Here is a 22,236-nt window from a genome sequence, read left to right on the forward strand (position 1 = left end):
CCTGAAAATGGCCCCGACTCCCAGCCCCCCATCGTCTCGCCAGCCTGAATGCCAGGCCGTCGGAAAGAATGCAGCGCCTGGCAGGGAGGAACCTCCCCAAAAGCAAATCCGGGCTTGGAGTGCTGGTGCTGGTGCGGAAGGCCTCATTGTCCCTGGAGCTCTTAGTGTGGGTTTCTTTTCTTTTGAAAAAGGTAATCATTTTGAAAAAAAGAAAAGGGAATTGGAATCTATTTCCTGACTCATGTTTTTGAAGGTCCAAATGATGCATTTTTTTTTCTCAAGAGAACTCCAACTCCAAGTAAAGGTCCACGCCTGTGGAAGGGGGTGATATGAAAATATTATCAGTTTTACCCGAATCACAGAATTTAATTGTCTTTTCCTTTCCCAGTCAGTGCCCTTCTTACTACTTGGTGCTTGCTACCAGCACTGTCCTAGGTACAGGGACATAAAAGCAGGGCTTCTTTTGAGAAACCTCCCCTGCTTCAGAACAAGGCAGTTACCATCTACTTAGAATGAGGAAACTAAAGCGTAGTCAGGATTATCTTAACTGGTAAACCTGATTGTATCACATTTTGACACCCCAGTACAAAACCCAAATCGTTCTCTCCGTTTTTTAAAGCTATTGTTAGGATCACATACTGTGCACATCAGCAGTTTTCTCCCCATCTCAGAGTTCCACCTTACTGTGGGACCCACAGCATCCCTCAGGTGTCCCGGACACGGTGTCCCGGACAAGGTGTGACATGAGGGGTCGGGAGGCTCAGGCACGCGGCCTAGAAAGAACCAGCTCCAGTGAACTCCTGATTCAGTCGGGAGAGTGTGGGATGAAGCAACAACCAAAAAATGTACTTAGAATCTGTCAGTAATAGGTTTTGCCCGCAGTTTTGAGAAGTTGTAAACCAGCCTCGGAAACTTCATGATCCCAAGAACACTCAGAGAAAGGATGGGTGTAAGTCAGCCTAAATTTCTGGCTAAATTTGGGAACCACAGACCAAAAGCATAAGAGCCAATCACCTTTCTCCTTCTTAGAGTTTAGCAGTTTAGGCTTGGGGAAATTATTTGAAATTATGTTAATCTAATTGTTCTGATTTTTTTCACTAAGAACTCATATTTCAGATTCCTCCACTTATTTACCAAATTTTTCTACCAGCAGAGCAGGGTCACTGGGGGTGGAAATCAATTACGCAATAGCCTATAAGGTCTGTCTTGAGCAAATATACCATTTCTGCTGAGCTTTGGGGGAATGTGGAAACCTCACCACACTGGGAATTCTGATTTAAAATGGTGTCCGCATTTCAGAGATGTGGAAAATAAGGGTCATGGGGATGAAATGACTTACTTAAAAGTGACACAGCTGCTTTGCCGCAAAACTGGCACAAAAACAGGTCTGGAAGCCCAGTCTTGGGCTACTTTCTGGTTTTTTTTTTTTTTTTAACTTTTTATTTTATATTGCAGTATATAGTTGATTAACAATGTTGTGTTAGTTTCAAGTGTACAGCAAAGTGATTCAGTTATACATGTATCTATTCTTTTTTTTTAATTCTTTTCCCATTTAGGTTGTTGCATAACATTGAGCAGGGTTCCCTGTGCTATACAGTAGGTCCTTGTTGGTTGTCTATTTTAAATAGAGCTGTGTGTACAGGTCAATCCCAAACTCCCTAACTATCCCTTCCCCCCACACCCCGCCGCAACCATAAGTTCGTTCTCTAAGTCTGTGAATCTGTTCCTGCTTCGTAAATAAGTTCATTTGTATCTTTTTTTTTTTTTTTTAAGAGTCCGCATTTAAGCGGCATCATACATACGGGGCTAGCGTCTTGATGCCGGTGTTTCCCCAAGATGCTTCCCAGAACACTGGGCTGAAAAGTGAACAGGGATGGTGTTTCCCGAATCATGGTAGAATATTCTCAGTTTAAAATTTTCCTCCCATAAAACAATGAATTTTTTAATCTTTTAGTGACTCCTACCACCTTTCGTCTCGATAATGAGACGGATGCACCAATGTAAACATAAATTTTAAAAGCTCAGAAATAGGCTGTCACAGATTTCTTTTTCTTGGACGTGTGCTCGTGACTGCTTCACAATCGCAGGCATACAAATCATTTTCTTCTAGTAGCATCGTGGTGTTTCAGTGATAGAATTAAGTATAACAGTGTCACGACTTCTTGGGCTCTAAACCCTGGACAAGTTTGAACTCACCAGCCATGTTCAAGGCCCGTCTGATTCCTTGAGGTTACAACCAATGGAGGTCATTGAAAGTATATTTATAATCCATACCCTGTCCCTCTCCTAGGAGGATTAGGACTTCTACCAACAAGAATTCATCCCAGCCAGTCAGAGACGGTCCTGAACAAAAGAGGGTAATACACTTTGGGAATTCTGTTAAGCTGAATGCTATTTCCACGCTGGTCACCATGGTGAACAAAATAAGCAGACTGAATGGTAAAGGGGCAGGGAGAAAATGTGCTTTCTGTGGAATTTGGTCTGCTCCTTGTGATGACCAGCGTGGCCACTGTGAAGCTTGGTGACAGCATCTAGTCCGACGCCTGATGAAAACGGGGCTTCGATCATTAGCACAATGGACAAAGGAAAGTACAGACTATTTTTGGTGCTAAATGAGGAATAATATGAAGTGATAGGATATCCTGTATGTTTATATTACTTACCTTGGGAAACGAGCTCTGATTCCTTTTCAGAGCAAGTCTTGAGAACACACTTGAATCACTCAGCCTCCTCCGTCTGGGAAAATAGCTCAGTCTGAATTTCTCTGTGGAGTTAGACAAGAGCTAATTGCAAAAGGATTAAAACCTTGAAAACTGCTTTGTTCAGCTGATTGTTTCAGGTTTCCTTTTGGAGTGTGGATGATGTGTTTATTTGACATAATAAATACCACCATCCGCTTTGTTCCAGGAACCAAAAGGCTGTGTGCTTGCCCGAGGAATTTCTCCCTTGTTTACATGTGAAGAAACACGGCTGTGTTTTATGGGATGGGCCCTGGCAGCTTCTTTCTTAAATAGGGAATGCAGAGAGCTGTGCTTTCCCCACACGCGTCTGAGTACAGAAAGCAGAAAATACCCTTCTGCCCTCGAGATGCCAGCTGCTTGCAGCCCCAGAGAGCGGAGCAGACGGCCGGTGCTGGGAGCCTGTGCCCTCCACTGAAGGACCTGGCCTGTCCGGCTGGGCCTGGGTGCTACGCTCCTTCAAATCTGAGACTGGAGTGTCCCGCGGGCACCCCAGATTGGGGAAGGGGGAAGGACAAAACAGAACCACTCTGCCCCTCAGCCAGATTAGGAGCCAGGACACTGAGGAATCAAGTGACCACAAATCAGGCGACCAGGAGTGTTTTGGGCTTTTTGTTCTTTCCAGAAAGATGCCCGGCCCCATGAGGAGGGCATGCGTGTGAAATACAGGCTTTGCGGTGACTTGGAGTGTATGCAACAGAGCAAACTTTCCAAACAGCTGCAAGCTGTCCGGCCCCTTATGATTTCCAAAAGGCGCTCCTTAAATGGGCATAAGTGCTGGATGCTTGGGGAGTAAAGGCAGAGGAGGCTGAGTCAGTGACCTGCTTGGGGGGAGGGGGTGGGGAGAGAGAGAGAGAGAGAGAGAGAGAGTGTGTGTGTGTGTGTGTGTGTGTGTGTGTGTGTGTGTGTGTAGGGGGAGCCGTGGGCGGGGCGGGGTTGAAGCGAGGCTGCAAGCTTAGCAGAATGTTTGACCCAGACAAAGAGCAGCTCTAGCAACCAAATAAGGAAATTGGCGCTGCAGGATTTCAGAATAGAAGCGAGTGGAGATCCGAGGCAATCTGGGAGAGTAAAAATAAGCAAAGAAAAATGTCAAAGGATTTTGGTGTCACTTGCTTACACAAAATACACAGGGAAAACAGGATCTCTGGTCTTTCAGCAGGGGTGAGAAATACACATTGCATCTCTCCCCTTTTGTAGACCAGTGTCTGAGAGACATTTAGAAACGCTTTGAGCAGCTGAAATAATAAGCATTCCCTTGTTAAACATGGGAAAAAACACAAGCTGTACGTTAGAAGCACCGTGGCACTCCTTTTCTGTATAATTGATGAAACTTTTAGCTGAAGATGATGAATGTTTCCAAGAAGTCACAAAGATATCTCGACTCCCATTTTCAGACGCACCCTGAACACGGAGCGTTAGTTGTGTCCTTTGAGAAAAAGCGCACCTCTTCACAAATGAGGGAAACGTTTGATCCAAGTGTGTTTGTTGGTAGGTAGTGAAGATGTCAAAGAAGGAAATTATGCAGAGAAAACATCCGTGCCTCACGTGATCCTCTCAGCCTCATCTCCCAGACCCCCCCCAAAGTGTTAAATGATCTTTGTTACTTAGTAGTATGAATTAACATTGTATTTTGACACTTTTTTGTAGTGTGGGTGGAGGAAGGCGGAGGTTTGGAAGAGGAATTTCAGGATAATCCTAAACAGATTGAGAAACATCTTTTTGTGCCACAAAACCAACACGGAGAAATGATTTCTGTTCACCAAGCAGTCAATATATTTATATTCAAAGCGAGGAATAGATATAGGGCATTCATCCTGGATCAGAATTTTTTAAATCCTCCGTAACTTGATTGTTGGTAACTTGAAGGTAGGCAAGGGAAGGAGCCCCCCCTTCCACTCCCACCCCAAATACACAACTGGACAGCCCACACTGAGTTTTGAAACTTCCAGAACACTGCCTCGTGGGAAGGGAGAGTTTGAGGAGAGAGCTGGCCACAGGGCAAAGGGCGGGAACCCCACAGCCCACAAGAGCACTGCATCAGGCTGGGCTCAGGGGGCACGTTCTGGTCTCAGAAGTAACCGCTCCACACTCAGGAATGAACCCTACTCATTGAGCCTTCCCTATTCAGGAAGATGGCAGCCTTATGAGAACATGTTTACCATCACTAACAAAGAAGTGAATTTAAAAAAAAAAAAAGCAGTTTAGCTATAAATGTCAAGAGTTATACAAACAGTATTTGTTCTCAAAGTCCTACTTTTCAGTATGTTCCCTGAGGAAATAATTCAAAAGAGGAATAAACATATAAACCTGAAAATGTCTCCTGTAATAGCTTTTTTTTTTTTTTTTTTTTTTTACAATTTCAGAAGAAAGAAGCAAACTAGAGCCAAAGAACATGGAATGTTAATTCCCTTGTCTCAAAGAATAGAATATTATGCAGCCACTAAAACTAGTTGTGAGTCAGACCGTGAGGGCAAGTACGTTTATGAGAAATAATGTAATGAAGCTGAAACGTTTATACAATGACACACTATCCACACAGCTATGCTTCCAAGACGGGAAACAGGAAAAGAACATGGAGAAAATATTAGTGTTAGTGCATTATGAATATGGATACATTTTTTCTTGCCTTTATGAGTTGTACTTTTTCCATAATAAACACCGTTTAAATTAAAAAAAAAAAAAGTAAGAGTTTCCAGGGTAAGAAAGAACTGAAATTTCAGACTTTATCTGCACAGCAAATAAGCTCACGAAGTTCTGTTTGTGTCCTTAATGATCTTGTAACAGCCTCTGTGATTTTGAGAACGGTGATTTCTACTTACTAATAATATGTCAATTATTTGTAAAAACAAAAACAAAAACAAAGCTAGCTGTAGTTCTCTGTGAGAAAAACAAAGGAAATGTAACTGCAGAGACTTCTGGGCATTTCTCTGTGATCTGGTTAATGTGGGGTGACCAGGGCTGGGGGTTCCGTCCAGGGTTCCCCAGCCTCGCCAGCAGCCCCCCAGTTTAAAGAGGAGAGGATACAGGATGCCCACACAGGGTGATGTCAAAGCGCTGACCGGCATCGGGTAGCAAACCTCTGCTCACAGCCAGAGCAGTTCATCCAATCTTCCAGTCGGTGCTTCAGCTTGGTTGGTCCCTCTACTACTGAAAGGAATTCCAAGGACTTCTGAGTGATGAGAACGCACTTCGCATAAGTCAGCTCATTTGAATTATTCTACTTACAGGGAAAAGCTAACGCAGACTTAGAACAATGCACAAATCGTTTACATGCCCTGGCATCAAAAAGCGGAGGAGCAAAGAAATAAATCTATCTTAATGGAATTTCCTCTGATGACTTACAATAGTTATTTAATAATTGTAGATGTTAGCTGTAATCTCCTCCAGCCCCCTCTGGTGCAGGTTTAGAACACTGAGACACAGGACTTGACGTGAATCGTGCGAGATCTCACAGTGGGTTCATGCTGTAGCCAGCACCTGGGTTGAATGCTGTCTTTAGGTCCCTAAAGGAGGTTTTTCTATCAGGGCTCCACTTGCTGCCCTTCCCTACTTGCCCCCTCCTGTGGAGACCCAAAGAGCACTGCCATCAGTCTTGTTTTGATAGATTATGAGTTTAAAGGAGCTTTAATCCATGTTCTTGACTCAGTTGAGGCGACGCCTTAGCGGTTTGCTTCGTCCAGTTACTCGTTTAGAATATAAACTCCTCGGTGGCCGCACGTGGCCGTGTTTCTGAGCAGTGACGACGGGAACCGCTAACCGTGTTGGCAGCCGTGTGCTGTGCGCTGTGCCTAGTGACCCTGGGCACCTCCGTGAATCCTCACTGTGCCCCGTGTTGTGGGCAGTACTACTGTTCCCATTTCTCAGAGGGGGAAACTGAGGCTCCGGGAGGTTACACAACCTGCCCAGAGACATACCTGGCAAGTGACAACATCGGGATTCAGACCCAGAGCACGAGCTCCTAAACGTGAACATGCCTTCCTTCAGTAGGTGTGAATGAAAGCTTTGGAGGGTACACCTGAGTATCACAAGTAGCTGACACTTCTCTTGAACGTGTCTGAAGGTATGAGAAAGAAGTTCCACTTTCATTGAGAAAATGAAGCCAGGTATCCAAGTGGCAATTTCTGTTTGAATAGGAGAATGATAATTACTGAAGCAGCTCCAAAAATTACCTGCATCAGTAAAAATTTGGGAGGCAGACATGTAAATTTTGAAATGTTATATATGTTGTCAGTAAGGAATCTGATGATGCCACACTTATGTATGAAATGAGGGTCTCAGTGAAAATTGTGGAGTAATAAATGTCTGTATTTTCGTGGCTTCTGGGTTCTTCCACATCAGTAGGGACAGAGATTTGGCAGGTCAGATGCTCTGCTTATCCACAACATCCAAGTTCCAAACATAGCTGATCCAGAGCTGCACCCATAAGAATCAACTCGGTAACTTACAGGACGGGGCAGGGGTCCAGGCGGGGCAGGTTTGGGACTTTCTCTCGTCTTCAGCTATCTGGGGTATTTAGTGGAATCTCCATATAAAGGAACAGTTTGAAGGAAGTATCTGTACCCACTCCATCCCCCTCCCCAGACTAGTGGAAAACAGACCCCGGTGCTTCCTCTCAAATTAAATTTGCATGTTTGAAGCTCTAAGCTGACCCTAGAGATGGGTGTCCCAAGCCGGCCCTCTGCCACATGCCACCTGGTGAATTGCATTGCTTACATATTTCTTTGTACCGTAAAACCATGGGATACTAAGTTTTTGGGGCTGTTTATCCCCTTTAGTAAAATATTTTGTATATGCAGGCAGACCTCATTTTATTGTGGTTTGCTTTACTGTGCTTCACAGGTAGTGTGTTTTTTTTTTTTTTTTTACAAATTGAAGGTTTGTGGCAGCCCTGCGTTGTCAGATGATGGTTAGCCTTTTTCAGCAATGAAGTATTTTTAAATTAAGGTATGAACATTGTTTCTGAGGCACAATGCTATTGCACACTTGATAGACCACAGTATAGTGTAAACATAACTGGTATATACACTGGGGAACCAAAAAGTTCCTGTGACTTGCTTTACTGCAATATTCACTTCATTGTTGAGGTCTGGAACTGAACCCGCAGTATGTATCTCTGAGGTTTGTCTGTGCGTATATATACATATATAGGTATATGTACACATACCTGTATATGTAAAATACATACGTGTATTATGTTGTTGCATATATTAAAAATATATACAAAGATACAAATATTTAAACGGTAAGATAAACATAAGGAGAGGTTTTAATATTTTTTGTCACTTCTCAGTGGATTGTCACTGAAGACCTTTGCTCTCTGCAATACCCCAACACCCCCTGGAAGAGTTGCTACAAAAGTGCTACCTACACCCAGGCCAGAGTGGGTTGACCTTGGGCCTGATCCCAGGACCATCCCACTGGAGACAGCCTTAGGGATCACACCATCCAACCCCTCCACTGAGCAGACAAGGAGACCAGGAAATTAAGGGACTTTTTTGCCTAAAGACCTCATTTCCAAGAGGACTTAGGACTGGATGAGATCTTTTGTTATATATATATATATATTTTTTTTTTTTTTTAACTTTGGGTTTATTTATTTATTTATTTATTTATTTATGGCTGTGTTGGGTCTTCATTTCTGCGCGAGGGCTTTCTCTAGTTGCGGCAAGCGGGGGCCACTCTTCATCGCCGTGCGCAGGCCTCTCACTATCGCGACCTCTCTTGTTGCGGAGCACAGGCTCCAGACGCGCAGGCTCAATAATTGTGGCTCACGGGCCCAGTTGCTCCGCGGCATGTGGGATCTTCCCAGACCAGGGCTCGAACCCGTGTCCCCTGCATTGGCAGGCAGATTCTCAACCACTGCGCCACCCGGGAAGCCCCTTTTGTTATATTTGAAGCCTGGTGTACGTAAATTTTGCGTGCGCATGTGCGCAAACACACACGAGGTGACAGGTGTGTTAATTAGCTTGATCATGGTCATCATTACACAAGGTAAAGTTACATCACGTTGTACCCCGTAAGCAAGTAAAATTTTTTATTTGTCAATTATGCTTTAATAAAGCTGGAAAAGATAAATCAGTCTAAAACATAGAGTCTGAATAGGTACATGGAGACAAGGGACCAAGCTTGGAATTGTTTTACCGAATAGAGGTGGTGTTTTGGTAGCGGAAGTGCTCTCTTAACACCACAAACAAGTTGAAATTGAAAAGGGACCCTTGAGGGATTTAAAAAGTGAAAAGCAGAACATTCTGCAGATGAGGTGGACTGACCCAGGATGGGTAGGGGTTCCAGGAGACATGGCATCGGGGGGCCACACAGGGGTCAGGAGCACCCCCGCTGCCCTCAGCCTGGCCCTCCCTCCTTCTCCAGACAAGACCCAAGGAGGTCCAGCTTCTAAATGCATCATGCTTTCCGTTAAGCCTTTTAAGGGTGTCCCAGTGATCTGACGATTGTGCCTCACCTACGCTCCAGTAACTCACTCTCAGTGGGAGAGACGTTCGTGTGAATGAGCGGCTGCAAAGCACCAGTTGTTAACAGCTGACTCTGTCCACCCGCTTAGACGGTAAGGAGCCTGAGAACATAGGACCTTGTTTTCTTCTTTTAAAAACGTGTGACGCCTACTGCCTTAGGTTCACACACAGTACAGCCCTGAAAGGAGGCGAGGGGGCAGACCTGCTTTGCAACCAATGAAAGTGTGCAGGGCGCAGACGATCGACAGTTAGGGCTGCGCTGGGACTTCCGTGGGCCCCAGACTCTTCTGCCTTCATGGGTCCCTTTCTCCATTAAAAAAATTTAGAATTATATTTTATAACAGCATTGGCATAAAGATGGATGGAATCCAGGCTGGATTCATTATTATATAGTCATCACGACGACAGTCCTCTACGTTCATTTTTTTTCTTCCGAGTTTAAAATTATCTAAACTTTAAAAAATTTTCCGTGGGCTGCGACAAGTGGGTGGGCCCGAGCCCCGGCACCCACTGTCGGATGAGCTGGCCCTGCCCAAGGTTACAGATGATGACCGTCCTGACCACGGCTGCCCTCCTTGTAACCCGGAACTAGCCGCCTTCCACTTCTGTTTTTCTAGATGCTTCTCTCCGAGCAACAGGGGGGCTTGAGGACTGGGTGATCCCTTTCTCCCTAAGTACCACCTCCTGGCCCGGCCAGCACGCCCCGCTGGGCTGCTCACTGGACCGTGGCATGCTGACCCCGAGGCAGGGCACCGAATCCCAAATTACTCCCCCTGCGATGCGCCTCTGAGCTCTGAAATGGAGCCGATCGGAGAGGAGAACTTCTGTCCGGCCGGTCCATCCACTGCTGGGACAGAGGCTTTGTAGAGTGTCACAAGGGCACAGTGGCACCAAAGTTAGGCCAGGCTTCCGCCCGTCGCGCACGAGGGAAGGCGGCATCTAACGCTGCCGCCTGTCGGCTCAGGACCTGAGAGTGACAGTGGCTGAGATGTGTCTAGACCCGTCGCTAATACATCCATCTCCAGCGAGGCTTTTTTAAATTGAGGTTGTGCTCTGCAGAGGCTTGGTCTGAAGGAGGTAGGGCTGAAGTTAGTCTTTATGGTGGACGCTGTCTTTCTGCTTTTCTTGCATTGAAAACTTTACTTTCCAAATGTCACTTTGTCAACTTTGCTCCGAAATTACAACTTGTTTGTTTGTTTTTAGGTGTTTACTTACACTCATTTAATCTTTGCATCAATCATGCAAGGAAGATAATAGTGTCTTCATTTTATAGATGAGAAAACTGAGGCTCTTCTTTGTTTTTAGTCTTTTTTAAAAAATTTTTATTTTATATTGGAGTCTGGTTGATTAACAACATGGTGTTAGTTTCAGGTGTACAGCAAAGTAATTCAGTTATACACATACATGTGTCTATTCTTTTTCAACATCTTTTCCCATTTAGGTTATTAGAGAGTATCGAGCAGAGTTCCCTGTGCTGTACAGTAGGTCCTCGTTGGTTATCTGTTTTACACAGAGCACCGTGTACAACTTTAAAACGGGCGCCCTAAACTCCGATTTCCCTCAGCATAGTCTTCTCTCTTTGGACGCTTCATGTGCCACATTTCATCACAATTCATTGCATATTATATAAAAAAAAAAAAAAAGTCCATCTGAAAACACTGCTGGGCCACTCGGTTCTTTGAATCGTTCTTTGAAGATACGATATCATCCCATTATGTGACCAAATTACCTCAAAGTCAGTTAACTCTAAGGTTACTATCAGCAAAGAGAAAAATATGATGCACTGTTATAAGAGCAGCGATCTCAATTCTTTGGAACAATGGGAATATTCCTTATACCTAATGGAATCTTAGGGAAAGGTCTTGATTTTTTTTCTCTTGAAATCTAGTACTTCATTGTATCAGGGGCCCATAACAGGCAGTGTCAATATTAAGTCAATTGTTTTAACGATCAATCACATAAACTATATATAGATAAATTAATTTCTTAAATTACCGGTGTTACCAAATATTTGCTCTGTGTGTCTTAGGGTATACAGTCAGGGGATTTTCCAATATAAAATGCATCTATTAAATTTCTGTTCTTAGAGAAAATTTAATTGGAATATTTGACTTCCCCTTATCGCTCGCTCTCTCTCTTCAGTCCCTTTCAGTACCAGAGTCTAGGTTCGCACATTTTTTGTGTCAAAGATCTATGCCATAAAATAATCTCAACGATCCTCTTAGTAGCTGGAAATCTCTGCTAGAAAGCCTTCCCCTGCAGCACCCAAGCAAATTCCTGTGTATTTCCTGAAGGAAGAAAATTAAGCACTTCAGATAACATAATCCCATTAATCTGAGCCAGAAGATTAGCTTATTAATTCAAGGGAATGGATGGATACTCCAGTTGAGGAAGTGACGGATTCGGTAGGGGGAGGGTTTCAGGGGTGGGAAACAGCCCTCTTTTCATCGCCGTACACGTGGCCCCGGCTGCACCCTGTTGGGCTCCTTGGTTTCCATGGCACCACCCACAGCAGATCCGTCACCAGGTTGTTCGACATCCTGTATTTCTGGAAGCAACAGTCGAACGATGGCTGGTCCGCAGGTTTTCGAAGCATCCAAAGGAATCTGCACAAAAAGCAACACAAGATTCCTTGTTAGGGTGTCACCAGAGATAACAGTATTAAGAGAAATCTCACCCATAACTTCATGAACTGCCACTGCAGTTAATATAAAATGTGACATTATGGCCTATGTGTCTGTTATCAGTGACTACACTTATAGGACTCAGCTGAAGGTTTTTCTTACACAGGATGGAGTTAAACTAACAAGCCAACTCATAGCAGTATTTCATCATTCACTCAGGAGAGTCACAGAAAAAGGCAAAAGACTACTTTTCACTCTGCCTTTTCAGTAATCCATGTGGAATCTGTGGGTGATTCCGTCGGAGCCAGCATAACTCATTTGATTTGGAAGAGGATACTCAGTCATGAGTCAGATTCTTCTGTGGGTGAAGCAGGACATGTTTAGAGCTGCCTGAACTATTTCAAGTCAAGCAGACGTTCTTGTGCACAACGCAGCTTGGCGAGAACAAGGATTCACTAATGGAGATCTTAGTGTCCCGAAGTTGTTAAGGGACTTTCCGTATGTATGTACTTTTCACTCCAAAGTTAAGAATCCCTGGAGTTTGGGTTCTGGAGTCAACAGTCTATGCTGTTGCTTCTCCCCTGACCTGCTCTGTGTCCTTGGGCAGGTTACTAACCTCTCCGTGGCCACTGTCCTCCATGAAGGGGGCGTGATGGTAACAGCCGTACCTCCCATGGCTTGTACAGGCACATAAAATGGGAGAATGTGTGTGAAATGATCAGCGCCATCTCAGATTATTGCTTTTTACTCTGCTCCTAAGTAAGTACTGTGTTTTGTAAAAAAAAAAAAAAAAAAAAAAAAAAATTCCTTAGATACTGTAAGGATATAAACATACACATTAAAGGGGCAAGAAAACCAAGGCCACCCACCACGTACTGAGCCCTGTGTCTCGTTTATCTTCGTTCGGGCCGGCCAAGGGAAATGCCTTTCCTCCACTTTACAGATGAGAACACAGGAGCTCTGTGAGTTCAAGGTCACGGCAACAGCCTTGGATGGACCCGGGCTGTCTTGTCTCCAGAGCCCAGCCCTTTCAGGCACCCTTCCTCAGGCCCCTGCTGGTCTGAATCTGTGATTCCCCTGGAGTCCTTTGCAGGTTCAAGGCCTAGTTTGCTCTGGCAAACTCAGTCTGTTCTTTTGTTTACAACTTCACGATCTTTCTTTAACCTCCATGACTGCAGCCCTTCTGGGGACCGTGTTCCCTCTCACTTAGTGTTTTACGTCCACTGGGCTCTAGTCACTTTTACACAAGTACACACAATCCCCTTTGTTTTCTCCTTGGCCTTTCTCCCTGCCCTTAATAAAAAGTTATGTACAAACCAAAGAGCCAGAAAGTTATCTTGGCCAGTGGGATACACACTGTGTTTTTATGTTGAAAGTATGAATTGTCCTTGGAGGTTTGCCCTTTCCTTCTCCCCCGGAAGTCCACATTCATGGTCAGATACTGCACGGGGCTTAGCCTCCTGAGAAGACCCACGTTTTTAAAGATTTCGCACTTCCATTAAAATAATTTGGTAATTGTTGATACGGAAACAGATGTTTCTTTAAAAATGCTGCAGTTAATTACAAAGAGTGCAAATCCAAAGTGGTCCAAGACTTCTTCTTTTTTAAAGAGTAACTTTTTTTTTTTAAAGGGAATGCTATTTATTTATTTATTTTTGGCTGTGTTGGGTCTTCGTTTCTGCGCGAGGGCTTTCTCTAGTTGTGGCAAGCGGGGGCCACTCTTCATCGCGGTGCACGGGCCTCTCACTGTCGCGGTCTCTCTTGTTGCGGAGCACAGGCTCCAGATGCGCAGGCTCAGTAGTTGTGGCTCACGGGCCCAGTTGCTCTGCGGCATGTGGGATCCTCCCAGACCAGGGCTCGAACCGGTGTCCCCTGCATTGGCAGGCAGATTCTCAACCACTGCGCCACCAGGGAAGCCCCCAAGACTTCTTGAAGGTGCTCATTTTAAACATGAATAGAATGAAAGGTGATCTTAAGCATTCTCCTCTCAGAAACATTTTCTGAAAAATAATATTAGTTGGAACCAGTATCAGGTAAAATCAGTAACTGCTCTACTATTTTCCTAGTCTGTTCTTGTTTGCTGAATGGGGTTGGGATTCCTTGCAAAAGTAATCTCTACAACTGAAGAAATGGGCCACTGAGACAAGATCTTGTACCTTTTAAAAATACAGCAAGAGCTAAATCAACAGGTTTTTAAAAATAATATCAAAGCACCAGAAGTGAGTGGAAATAGACCCTTATGCTGAATTGCTATCAGAACATCTGTTACATTCACCATCGATCACTCGGCGGAAATACATGCCAGACCATTGGCCAAGAATCTTCTGAGAAAATCTCAAGGTTTTGGTACTTTTCATTAAAATATTATTTTAAGCAAAATGCCTGAAGATATACTAATGTTCTTTTACTGCTACCTGTAAATAAAAGGAAGGAAAATGTAGATTTTGGCTTTACATGTTGGAAAAGCGTGGTTGGGCGCCTTGACTTGTGGTGGTAGTTTTTCTAGTGGACATCTGGTGAGAAGGCATGGACTTGATTTGCTTATCGTATCCACTTTATAAAATATCATCACCAATGCCGAGCATGTTTGAGGTAGGGGCCGTGTGCTACCTGCCAGCCGTCAGATCTCTGTGGCTGGCTTCCCTGCCAGGATCTTGTTTGTTCAGTGAATACCATTTGTTTTGAGCTGTCTTTTGCTGCTGTTTTAGTTTTTAACCACCCTGAGCTTCATTCTTTTCCTGAGAATGTGAAAAGGAGAAACAAGGAATGATTTGAAGGATTAACTTCACCCATTCCACGCTCCTCCCCAAACAGACAATTGAGCAAATTACTTCATCTCAGATTAAATTTGCACGTTTGAAGCCACAGGTGTTTGAGCCCAAGTGTGCAAAAGTGACCCTGGAGACAGGAACCTTAGAGGAGATTCTGCCAGATGCTCCCGGGGGCCAGTGGGAGTCCCAGAGTGTAGCCCTGGGGGTATGAGTGGATGAAGGTGTGTTCTCTACCCCTTCCTGTTGCCCTAAAGCCACAGAGCTCTAAGTTTTGGCTCAGGGAGAGAGAGGAGAAAATCTAAGGAGAAGGTTCCTGCTCAGGATCTTTGGAGTACACAAGGGGATGCATGTTCTTTCTCAAGCTTGGCAGGATTCCTATCAGTATTGATAACAGTTGTCACAAATCTTGGACGTGCCAAAGTGATAGCTAAGATGTACCCACGCCTCCCCCTCTGCACGCCTAAAATCTTTAAAAGTTGAAAGCATTAAAAGACATAGTATTTTGCACCAGTTCTGAAATCCTCCCAGATCTGACCTGTGAGAAGTTGAAACTGGTTCACATTTCTGGGCTCCTGTAGTAGCAATAAGGCAGTGATGGCGGGTCTCTGGGTCATCCTTCCTTGCTGCCTCTGGAGAGGAGAGGAATTGGATGTTTCCTGGTAGTTCACCAACCCTGTGGGTCTAGTTCCTCCTACACACTCTCCCAAGCTTGTGGTGCTGGTAACTCAGCCTTATCCATTTCATTCTTTCTGCGCTTACGTTGAGAACGGACTCCTAAATCATAAAATCACAACACTTAAGAACTGTAGCTTTAAAATTCATCAAATTAATCCCATTGCTATGAAAATTTTTTAAAACTCCAGACTTCCACAGTTAATGGCACAGACCACTGAGTCCTAACTCCCACTTCAGAATGTCAAGTGCAGCCTTCTGGAAAACCCTGCAGTGCACCACTGATGTCATTCTTGCAGCCCTAATGGCCATTTGCCCGGGAGTGAGCACACCAAAAATTGAAAGAAAAGCAAAGTTAAACAGTGATGTACTGAGCTTTTTACCCCTGTTCCTTGCAGAAATTGAAAAGAGAATAATGCCTTGTAGTAGACCTGGAAAGATGACTACGGTATATTGTAGGTTAAAAAAGAAGTAGTTTACAGAATCATATGGAAATGATGATCTAATCTGTGTGTTGAATATGTGTTGAAATGCACAAACAGAAAAGTCTGGAAGAGGATACTGTAGGCTGTTAACAATGTCTATCTCTTGAGGGTTGAATCACAGGGAACCATCCTCTTTGGGTTTACTGTTTGAGTATTTTACAGACATCATTTTTAATCTAAAAATCATTAACACTATTTCAGGGGGAGAGAGAGAGACGTAGAGTTTCTGTCTCAGGGCTGTGAACCCAGAAACCCTATTGTTCGATATTAATACTGAAGACAGGAACAGAATTACTAGACCAGTTACCGTGGCCACTGGCATTGAAACCTAGATGGCATCTATTGGCGTTTTCTTGGTGTCCATTTTACAGAAAGGGCTAGACACAACCATGGGTGTTCAGTAGATGCGATGTGTTAGCATTCATCCATTCATGTTCGTGACAGTTCCTGGTGTGTAGAGGAGATGTGGACTTGAAGGTCAGGGAGCACGCGGTGTAGGAGGCACAGGCCAGAAATAACTGCTAACCCAACTGCAGGGGATGTGCGGAGCCAGCGGCGTTCTGAGCTGGGTTAGTGAAAGGAGAAGTCGCCGACCTGGACTTAGGGGTAAGCCCACGGGAAGTCACACATTTTACATAAGAAATTAATTGTGGAATTAATGAGTCCATTTCCTCCTTGGAAACAGTTCTATAGAAACTTCCGCGTAGTAGTTTAAAACGAGTGACTCAGGGCCTCTAGAAGTTTACGACAGAAGATCACAGGATAGGCACCGTTGCTAAACCAGAGCGCCTTGCGCTTCGTCCCCTCAGGGCCCCGCAATTCAGTGACGCATTGATAAGCGGAACAGAGTAAACGGTTAATGGAAATCTAGAAATTATCCTCTCTCTTCCTTAAAAAAGTAAGAAGCATTCCACGCGATCAGTGTGCTTTGGGATTTAAGTGCTGCACAGTCTTTCTGATGGTAGCTGATGGCGCGCAGGAGCTGGGCTCCGACCCACCGGCCCAGCCCGACGCCCGCAGCCCCTCCCTCCCGGGCCGCCCCCGCCTCCGCCGGGTGTCACTCCATCCCGCTGGAATGCCGCCCTGGAGCAGAGGTCCTGGACTTTCCTTCTCAGTCCAGAAACGAGAAAACTCAAAACCTGGGGCAAATCACCCGACATGCAGCCAACATCCCTAGTGGCCTAGAAAAGAAGTTAAACTCTTTCCCGTTATCCATCCCTCCTGGAAGTGCCGGCGGGAAAGCCCGTTCGTCCAGGTGCTGCCCGGGGCGGGGGCTGCCACCCGGGAGGCGGAGGCGGCGCGCGGCCAACCTGCGGGGCAGCCCGCTTCTCCCCTCCCCCTCCTCTCCCGCTCCCCTCCCCCTTCTCCCCTCCTCTCGCCCCCCTCCCCTCCCCGCCCCTCGGCCCAGGCCGCCCCGCCCCCTCCCCGCCCCCGCCGCCCGTGGACTCTTATTGCCCCGGCGCGCGGGCGCGGCGTCAGGCCTCCCGAGTCGCCGAGGCGTCCGGTTCGGCGTGCGGTCCACGGCGGGTCCTCCCGCACGCTGGGGGTCCCGGAGCGGCGGGGCACGGCCGGACGGCAGGTAGGGCGGCGTGGGGTGGGGCAGGGGAGGAAAAGGGGGCCGGCGGGCAGCAGCCCCGCGTTCCCGCCCCGCCGCGGCCCCTGGCGGAGCCCTCCCGGCCCTGCGGTCGGAGCGCGGCGCAGAGGGCTTGGCTCCAGAGGGGCTCGGGCGCCTCGGACCGTGCGGGGGCCGGAGAGGCTAGGCTGCCCCGGACCGCGGCCGGCAGAGCTGGCGGGGAGGGGGCGGGCGGTGACCTCCTCGTGTCGCCGGCGGGGTGTGGTGAGGGGGTCCGTCCCTCCCGAGCCCCGCAGCCCCGCACCCTCCTCTCTGCGGGCGCTGGTGCGCGGAGAGCCCGCGCGCACGGCGTGGGGGGGCGCCGGCCTGGGGGAGCGGCGAGGCCGGGTGGCCTGCGCGCGGAGCTCGGGGCGCGGAGCCGGCGGCCCTCGGGCAGCGTCCCCCGCGGCTGCGGTCCCGCCGCCCGGGTCTGGTTTCCCTTCGGGGCGGCGAGCGCGCGGGGCTCCGGGGAGCGGAGTGCGGCGGCCGGGGGCCCCCTGCGCGCGGAGCTCCTCCGACCCCGGTCCCCAGGAGCCGAGCCAGCCCGAGCTGCGTGTGCCCTGCGGCCCCAGGGAGGGGCCGCGTGGACAGACATTCGCCTGGGAGGCGGGAAGGCTCGGTTCCTGGGTGACCTGCCCTCGGGATGCCGCCCCCAACGCCCCGCCCCCCCCCCAGGCTCAGCAGCGGCCCCAGCAGCCTCGGAAACTGCCCAGCTCTGGCCTGGAGGACATTTTCTTGGTTGGCGTTATGAGGGGCCCCGTCGCAGTACTGCCACTGTCTGAGGAAGAGCTGGCCGGGGTCATCGGGGAGGGGGGTGGGGGATGTTTCTGAGCTCACAGTGCAGAGGTAGCCGCTTCGTGCGCTCTTCCTCCATCCCCAACGGAAGAGGACTCTTTTTCTTTCAAGAGCTGGGGGACTTGGACTTAGTGATGAGAGGTTTGAGTGAACTTTATTTTTTCCCTGGTCTGTTCACGTGCGTTTGCGTTGTTGCGGGTGAGAGTAGGGGTCCCCGTGCCTTGGAGCGATTGGAAGAGTCCGGAGTCCGACCTGAAGGGAGAGGAAGTCACGTGGTTAGTCCATCCTTAACAGTGGGTGTATCTCAAATAGGCAAGAGGTATATAATCAATATATAAACGACACATTTTCCAACTAATCTCTAAGCTATGTTTTTTATTTCTTCTATTTATTTTATATAAAATAAGATTTATCTGACACTTATTGTAGTTTTTGTGTTTTGAATAAGGACTGGGCTGGGTTGCCCAGTGCCCACACCACATCTGTTACTAAGAAACTAGGCACGTACAGCGAATAATCAAGTACGCCAGCATCCTAACCGTCTTTTTGACTGTGTGAACACTTGGTGCTCTGGGTGAAGAGTTCGGGGTAGGTGGTCGACAGTCACACAGCTTTGTATTCTGTGGCTGTGAAACCCGTGAATCATAACATTCTGACAGCTGGTGTGGTCCAGTAGCCTGCCTGCTTGAAATGGTGTAATAACTGCACACCCAGTGTGTTCCCAGGTGAGGACGCTGACTTGGAAAACAAGAGGTCGGTGTCCTGGTTATAGGAGCCCTGGGGTGCTTCATTAGAGGCTTGTGGGCTCTGGGTTTTCGTTGACTTTGAAAACTTTTTAGTAAGAGTTGAATGCCACCTACTGCATTGCCTTGCAGTTGATCTTTAAAAAACTTTACTGTGTTGTTTTCTCAAGAGCTGTAATCTTTATACTATTTTTGAGCATAGTTGCTTTTTTTTCCCCAAAATATTTTCCCTAGACTGTAGTAAATCTTACACTCTACTATCTTTGAAATCACTCATTATTACTTAAGTATAAAGTATTTCCTGGAACTTATCAAGGAGTCCATACTGCTCAAGGTGCTGGAGTCATTATTTCAAAAGGAAGTTGTTAATTTGGTCACATAGCTGTTGATCGTCCAAACCGCTGTTGCTTTTCTTCCCCCACTTTCCGGATTTCTTTTCACAGTCACTGGGAACAGTAAAAATATGTTTTAGACATTGCTTTCTCTTTTGCGTACATTTCCCTGTAAACAATTTCATATCAACATGTGATGTGCTTTTTCAGCAATTGTTTCAGAAGATTCAGATAAACATCAGGTGATGGAAGTTCACTGTGCTTCTCAAAATGCCTATACGATTTCTTATTTGGCAAAATGACTCTCTTTTTCAAGTAAATGGGGGAGGTAGACACCAAAACGTTGACGAGCACTGCACTCTCCTGTGAACGTGTTCTTGCCTTCACACACGGTAGCTCACTCCGCAAATGTTCTTCTGAGACACAGGGTGGTAGGAGGTCAAGTGAGGTCCTCGGGCCGTCCCCTTTCCGCCTCTCGGGTTGCTCTACAAAAGCGAGATTGCACTCGCTCACGGGGTTTGTTTTGCTGGGAAGCTCTGTATCAGATTGTGTCGAAGGATGAAGAATTAACGATGCTGGATGAGAGAGGCTTCCTCCAAGGAGACTGTATGACTGGCGAGAGCTAGCCCAGCCTTGTGGGAAAGGTGGGGAGGTACAGTGGAAGGAAGGAGGGCCTGAGGGGTCAGGAAGGAGAAACGCCCCCTGAAGCCAGTGCCCTGCACAGTTTTCAGCCCAGCCCCACTGACTCCCTAAAGGCACCTTTCTCCCTGAGCAGTCGTCTTTGCTGCTTGCTGCTCATGTGCTTTAGGGACAACCATGATGGGTGACGCTCGCCGTTCCGGTTAGGTGAGCCTCTCTTACTTGTGTGTTTGGATCACAAGGACCGGAAGGTAGGCTGAGAATTCGGGTGGTTGGTTCATGCAGCTCCGAGTCCTTCCACGGAGTGCAGGACGACCAGCTGCCAGAGCTTCCCCCTGCGGGAAGCAACGATGCTGGTTTCCAGCCTGGCCTGGGCTTTTGGAAGGCGGGAAGGCTTCCTTGATGGAAAAGATTTCCTCCTAAGGGAGAAGCTGCCATTTGCAGGCAAAATGTGTCAGCCAGAAGAAATGAGCAAATGACCATTTTTTGGATTTTTGGCAAAACTTTGCAATTTTTTTTCCATATAGAAGTGTTAGAAATAGACTCATAAGAAAACAGACAAGGGGCTTGGCTTCCCTGGTGGCGCAGTGGTTAAGAATCCACCTGCCAATGCAGGGGACACGGGTTCGAGCCCTGGTCCAGGAATATCCCACATGCCATGGAGCAGCTAAGCCCATGCGCCACAGCTCCTGAGCCTGCGCTCTAGAGCCCATGAGCCACAACTACTGAGCCCGTGTGCCACAACTACTGAAGCCCGCGTGCCTAGAGCCCGTGCTCCGCAACAAGAGAAGCCACCTCAATGAGAAGCCCACGCACCGCAACGAAGAGTAGCCCCCCGCTCACCACAACTAGAGAAAGCCTGTGCGCAGCAACGAAGACCCAACACAGCCATAAATTAATTAATTACTCAATTTAAAAACAAAAAACCAGACAAAGCCAAGTAAGAAGAGTAGACACTGAAGTCTCACCAGTGGGCAGGGAGGGAGGAAGGGACCTTGGTTAAGCAGACCCTGCGGGGCACGCAGCAGTCTCTGCCACGTTTCCTGGTGTCAGAAAACGGGGACCAGGTGCCCATCCACGTTGGAAGGAAGCAGCACTGGACCACCGTGCGTGAGGCTCACAGGCGTCACCCCCTCTTCATGACACGTGTGCCGCCTTCGTGAAACCGCCAGGCCCACTGGGGGCCAGCACCCTCCGCTTTCGCCTGGGCTGGGTTTTGAATGTGCGTTTGTAAATCCTTCGCTGGGAACTCTGAACACGCCCTTTCACTGAAACCATGTCAGTTTGCGGTGGGGTTCCAGGACAGGTCAGAGTATCCTGCTTTTACTCATAGTACCATCGAATGGAGCCATTATATATGACATGGTTTTGTGGGAAAATGCACTCACAGCTCCAACTTGATTTTTTTTTTTTTTTAAACGACTTTTAATCCCAGCAACGATGGCAAGAAGGACCCCACCTTGTCTTTTTCCATGTAAACCCTAAAAGGGAAGTAAAGGTACAGAGAGATACGTTTCCTTTCATACTGCCCCCGTGCTAACAGACACCCCCCAGCCTGGAACCAGAGAGCTGGGGGGTGGGGACAGCAGTAGCTGGCACCAGAGGGGGAAGGACACGGGTGACAGGGCCGAGCTGAGGCCCGTTGTCCATCAGCCAGGCCGGGGAAGCTGCTCTGATGGCCAGTTGACGTGGGCTGCCTGCTGGTTGACACGACCTCCTTACTGAGCAGCGTCTTTACTCTAGAACCTGGGCATCAGCCCTGTGAGCTGTCCGTTCAGTGTTTTCAAGTCAGGGTTGGTTTTAAATGGAATCTTGAATAATAGCAAGAAAGCAAACTTCCAGGCATTTTGTTTTTCTTTTTGATGCCAGTGCACTAAATTCCCAAACAAATACCTCCTGGGGACCGGACAGACTTCAGGTCAACTTAGATGCTGATGTATGCTTATAATATCCTGAATAACGATATGATAAATACTATAGAGCAGTTACCGCCTACCAGAAAATGTGCTAAAGTGTTTAACACACTTTACGTCGTTTATCCCTCACCACAGTCCCATGTAGTAAGTACCATCAGCACCCCCATCTTAAAAAGGACGCAAGTGAGATTTCGGGAGGGTAAGAATGTGCCCAGAGCCACACAGCTCTGAAATGGCAGGGCTGGACAGCTGCTGTTGAACAAGCCCCGTGGCCTGGCTGCTGGCTGGACTCTGGGAATAAAGTAGGGACCCAAATGGACAAATAGGCACAAACCCCTGCCCTCGTGCAGCTTGTCTTGTAGAGATGCGAGACAAACCATAAAGAAACAGACTAAACATCCAGGGCTTCAGGTAGTCCTGTGCTGGGGGAAAACAGAGC

The 22,236-nt window shown here is 47.2% G+C and overlaps 1 protein-coding gene across 7 annotated transcripts in view; it reads left to right on the forward strand.

Annotated features, from left to right (window-relative positions):
• The window catches only part of PALLD (palladin, cytoskeletal associated protein), a 376,343-nt gene that overhangs the window by 280,116 nt on the left and 73,991 nt on the right, over positions 1-22,236 (forward strand). For 2 of the 7 annotated variants that reach the window (XM_059926719.1, XM_059926720.1), the window contains exon 1: positions 17,241-17,339. The exons of the other annotated variants lie outside the window; for them this stretch is intronic. The gene's annotated coding sequence lies outside the window, so the exon portion shown is untranslated. Of the gene's footprint in view, positions 1-17,240; positions 17,340-22,236 lie in introns of those variants that run through there. 7 annotated transcript variants of the gene reach the window in all.

The sequence above is a fragment of the Balaenoptera ricei genome, chromosome 6, assembly GCF_028023285.1.
Source record: "Balaenoptera ricei isolate mBalRic1 chromosome 6, mBalRic1.hap2, whole genome shotgun sequence".
Classification (NCBI taxonomy): domain Eukaryota; kingdom Metazoa; phylum Chordata; class Mammalia; order Artiodactyla; family Balaenopteridae; genus Balaenoptera; species Balaenoptera ricei.